The following is a 5,852-nucleotide window of genomic DNA, read 5'->3' on the forward strand; positions in this document are numbered from 1 at the left end:
CACAAATTGAACGGAAGTATGATTTCATTAAGGAAAAAGTAATAAAAATATTTTCATCTTAAAATGTTCGTGTAGGGCTAGGGAGATGGCTCAGTAGAATAAGCGCTTGCCTGCCAAGCACAAGGTCCTGAGTTCAATCCCCAGTACTGAAAAAAGAAAAGTCTCAGTACTAAATAAATAAACAAAAATTAAAATGTTCATGTATTTTTTGTCTGAATGATGGGTTAATTACATTATCAGTACTATATAACCTTTAAAAATACATTTTAAAAGTGATATTATATTTATACATTTAAAAGAAAGGAAATTATATTCCTTTTAACCACTTTATGATAAAAACTTTTATACTCTAGCTTTTATAGTGTGCAAGAAAATATATAGGTATTGAAATTGTTTTAAAAATTAGGAATGTCTTAGTCAATTTGGGCCTCTATAGCAAATAGTCTACACAGTTTATAAACAATTTTATCATGGTTCTGGAAGTTGGGAAGTCCCAGGTCAAGGGGACAAATATTTGCCTAGTTAATATTTTCCAATTCATGAGTTACCTCTGTGCTGGGTCTTCACATGAAAAAGGGTTTTCTGTCAGCCCCCTTTCGCAAGGACATCAATACCATGAACAGGGCTCTGCCTTGTTAACAGATCTGAGTTGCCTGTCAATACCATCAACACCAGAGGTTAGCACTTCAATATATGAGAAGGGGGAGTTGTGCAGGTGAATAGCAGCAGGGAGTGAGGGACTAAAATGTTGGAAGACCCAACGGTTTTAAGCTCACAGCTTAACAATATTTACAGACATTCTACTTTCATTATATGTTTGCCTTTTATTACAGAAAGGTTTCCTCCACTGTCCACCTTGCTCGCAAAGGAAGTATTTCTCCACCCAATGCCTTTTCCTTTCTTTTTGAAGCCAGACCTATCACTGCATGACACATTTTTTTTCTTTACTAAGATCCTCCTGCTAGGATGTGTGAAATATTACTTATTGGCTTCATCTCACAGGACCATCCTTGAAAAATCACCTCCCTAGTCCTATGTCATTCACTGAATCCACCAGAATATAGAAGGAATGGAGTTGCCTGGCTGATTTCAAAAAATTCTCTAGCCTGTGCAGTGAGCCCATGGATTTCCTCAGAGGGGAGTTGAGGCTTTAAGATGAGCTAATTTTGGGGGATGGGAAGGGAGAAATAGCTTATTATCAGTCTAAAATTCTAACCATATTTCAAACTACCAACTTAAACATATTCCTAAAAAAATCCTCATTAAAATACTGTGAATCATTTATTAAGCATTAAAGCTAAAGGATACATGAGAATTTGTATCTCATTTGAACTCTTTCTCAGTGTTTGGGATAACAATTTTCTCTGTGCATTTCTAGCTTCCCTCACACCACTGTCTTGGAGCACTCTTGCTTGGTATTCCCTCTTGCTGATTTTTGTGGAGAAGCTTCTCTGTTAACTCCATCACTGGTCTTTAGCTGCAAACAGGATTTTTAAACACAGTTTCCTATTTTCATAATAGGTCTTCCATGCTGAGTTTCATTTGAAATGATAATCTATTCTTGATAGAGCATTTTGTTTTGGTGTTAAATGTGTTCCCCATAAATATTAGTAGAATTGTTGTTCCAGAAAGATGGATGATATATCCTCTATAACTTTCTATACATTCTAACACAAAATCTAATAGCCCATATGTACAAGCATCTCTTCACTAAGACAGAACCCCAGATCAAAGTCAAGTTAATCATGTCTCAACATACCTATTTATCTTATTGTCTGACTCCAATAGAACACATTTTTTCATGCAACTTCATTTGGACAGTAAGTCAAGTACAATCAACTTATATATAACAAGTTCATGCATTTTTTAAAATTTTGCAACTATAATGCTGTTATAACTGAGCATTTTTGCTCCTCCACATTTTACTCTACCCTCATTTTGTTTGTATTAAGAAATGAAGTCCTTCCCATGAGCAATCTGGCTCCCTCACCTCTGCTCCTGGGCCTTGGATCCTCAAGAGTTCGTTCCAAGGATTGGCCACCCCTGTGCAACTGAGTGTGCATGAGTTTCTGCTCCTTACAGCCAAATGGTTACTATGAAAGGCCATTGGCTCCTGTCATAGCCTGATGACACAATGTGATATTTGGTATGAGAATCGTCTGCCACCAATTCATGGTTTCCTTCAATGCCTCGTAAATCTTCCAGACAAAACCATTTTACATTCTTGTGATTTTTCTATCCATCCTTACAAAGTGTGGAAAGTAGCCTCTTGGTTTACTTAGTTGGTAGCTTCTTGGTTCAAAAAGACTTTAAACATCATCTTCATTTTCCACCTCTCAAATACAGCAGTTCCTCTTTTCCATGGAAGATGTAGTCCAAGACTCCTGATGGTTCATTCAGACCACAGACAGACAGTCTTAACCTGTCTATAAAGTGTCTTCATGTACATGCATTACTATGGAAATGCATAGTGTATGATTGATTAATTAGGCACAGTAAGTTATTAAGAATAAAGAGAATAATTATACTGTAATAAAAGTATTTATAAATTATTAAAAAATGAAGTCCTTGAATAATAAGATCCTAAGTCAGAGCCCTCGTGAATGAGGTTTGTGCCCTGATGAGACTAATCATGACAAAAGTCCCCACAGCCAATTTCTGTTTGCTCCCAGGAATATAAGATATAACAAATCAGCAGTTTGTAACCTGGAAATGGGACCTCACTCTTCCCTCCAGACTTGAGTATATTTTTGTTGTTTATAAACACCCCAGCCTATGCTAATTCAGCACAGTAGCCTGAACTATGTATTTATGTATTTAAATTCTGAGAGTATGGGAATCTTTACTTGCTAACATTTACTATCTAGAACAATATTGTAAATATAGTTAATGTTTAACAAGTATTTCATAAATGCATGTTTAAAAAGAAATTACTTCTTTCCAGAATCAAGAAGTATGAAGTATTGTCAAAATTATAATTAAATTTGATAAAATGTTAAGGAAAAGAAAGATTTGTTATAATCTAAATGTCCTACAGCCAGTATTATATTGCACTGGGATGACTTTTTATTCTAGTGTTTCAGTTTTGCTAGAATGCCACAGTCACCTGTAGGGTATGATTTGAAAAATGTGACAAATATTTTCTTGTCAAATATATCTCTCTTGGGGCTGGTGAGATGGCTCAGTGGTCTAAAGCACCTACTTAGAACAAGCTTAGCTAAAGCACGGGGACCACGGTTCAATCCCCCAGCACCACATGCCAGCCAGCCCCGCCCCCTGGTGGGCTGAGCTGGCCACACACACACACACATACACACACACACAAATAAAAAAAATTAAAAAAAAAAAAATATATATATATATCTTAAATTCCTATTTCTGTGACTAATGTTATTTGAGAGAGGATTTTAGCCTAGGTTTGTGTATCATATTAGTAGACTACTTGTATAGATCTCAATAGTTTAGAGTACTTGCACATGAAAAAAAATAAAATGGCCATAACATCATCTTCGGGGAAGCCAATGTCAGGGGAAATATTTTGGGCAGCAAGGCTGTCATCATAAAGGTGCTGAATATGTAAGTAGGAGCAAAGTGTTGGTTATCAAAAAATAGTTGACACAAAAAGCAGCTCCTAAATAAGCTGTATCTGAGTTTTTGTTTTTGTTTCATTTTATGTATTTGGTACAGGGTCTCACTACACAGTTCAGACTCATAGTGATCCTCCTGTTTTCAGACCCCTACTCCTGGAATTACAGGTGGGCGCCACCACACCTAGACTCCTTTGCTGGCTCAGTGCATCCCTGGGGACAGGGGCGACAGAGCATGTGGGACAGGAAATCAAACCCAAGTTCTTGCTCTTGACAAAGGAGGCACTTACTCTGCTGAGCTATTTCACCAGCCCTTATTTGTGCTTTTTTTTAAAGGTAATTTTGTTGAGTGATCATTGGGTAGAGACTAATATTTTCATATCTTAATTGTAAAAGGAAAATTGCTATCCTGAGGGACAAGTTCTATCAACATTACTAAGTACCTTTACAGTTAACTGTCTCACCAAAACTACAGTATTTCCTTGAGAATTTTGGTGTTAGTTCAACTTGTGCTTATGTAACACCAAATAAGGTTGATCCAGTAAAAGTGAAGATATTGAAAAGCAAGAAAAGGTAGGGACTGTGCATGCACTGAAATCTACTGGTGAGTGCAGACCTCAGAAAAGATTATCTGAAGAAGAGGAGAGCATAAGCATCCATATTTCTCCAAAAAGAAACTGAGATTCACAGCTCCTGTAGCAATAACAAGAAACAAAATAAAAGAAAGAAATAAACAAAGGGGCTGGATAGATGGCTCAGTAGAATAAGCACTTGCCTGACAAGCACAAGGCCCTGAGTTCAACCCTTGGTTCTGCCAAAAAAAAAAAAAAAAAAAAAAAAAAAAAAGCAAACAAAAAAAAATTTGAAAAAGAAAAAAAAAAAAAAAAAAAAAAAAAAAAAGCAAACAAATGAAAAATGTTAGGAAGGCACAACCAAACAACAATAAAATCCTGTCTCAAAAACATTGTTAAAAGATTTGAGGATACAGCATAGTGATAGCGGTTTACTGTGTTCAATTCACTACTATTACAAAAATAAAGCAGCAAAGCCTCAGTTAAAAAAAAAAAAGAGTAAAGGAGGTGAGCAGAATTTTTTTCCAAAGACATAAATGGCCAATATTTACATCAAACAAATGCTTGGAACTGGGGTGGTAGGTCTAAGTACCTGCCTGGCCAGCACAAGGACCCAGAGTCAATCCTTGGTACCATATGCCTTGCCTACCCCAGAACCCCGGGCACACTGTTCAAACCACCAAAACCGGGCTTGGTGGTGCACACATGTAATCCCAGCAAGGAAAGGCTGAGACAGGAAGATCACTAAAAATCTGAGCCACATTGCAAGATCCTATACCAAATAAATAAATATAAGATTTGTAAAAATTTCAAAAAATGTTTAACCTTATTAATCATTAGAAACCAAAGTCAAAACAATAATGAGAAACCACCTACTAAATGTTATTGTCAGAAATATGAAAGAGGGGCTGGTGAGATGGCTCAGTGGTCTAAAGCACCTACTTAGAACAAGCTTAGCAAAGCACAGGGACCGCGGTTTGATCCCCCAGCAACACATGCCAGCCAGCCCTACCCCCTGGTGGGCTGAGCTGGCCACACACACACACACACACACACACACACACACACACACATAAATAAATAAATTTTTTTTAAAAAAAGAAATATGAAAGAGAGGCTGGGGATTTAGCTCAGCAGTATAAAGCTTGCCTAGCAAGCTGGAAGCCCTGGGTGCATTACTTGGCACCAAAAGCAGAAATATGAAAGATGATTGACAAGGATGAAGAGAAATTGGAAAACTTCATTTTTGGTAGAGATGCAAGATGTAGGAGCTATGAAACACAAAAAATATTTTTAAAAATGAAACTACCACATATTCCAGCAATGCCAATTCTAGGTGTACATCCCAAATAATTGCTGTCAGAATCTCAAAGAGACATCTGAACTCCTGTATTAATTATACTATAATCCAATCACTCACCTACTGAAACCTAGTTATCTACATATGTTCAGATAAACAAAATGCAGCACACAGATACAAGGAATTATCATATAAACTTTAAAGAGAGGCATCAAGTATGAAAAGGCCCTTTAAAGTCTTCTCCAAATACAGCATCTCTAATTGCAATGGAACACCCATCTCTGACAAAATAAAACAAAAAAGGGAGATATGTTGGGAGCCACAGAAGCTAGGAAATTGATCTGATGTGGGTGGGTGGGACCAGGCCTCAGTGCCTAAAGCAAACAAGCCACC

This window comes from Octodon degus, unplaced genomic scaffold (genome assembly GCF_000260255.1).
Source record: "Octodon degus isolate 3935 unplaced genomic scaffold, OctDeg1.0 scaffold00124, whole genome shotgun sequence".
Lineage (NCBI taxonomy): Eukaryota > Metazoa > Chordata > Mammalia > Rodentia > Octodontidae > Octodon > Octodon degus.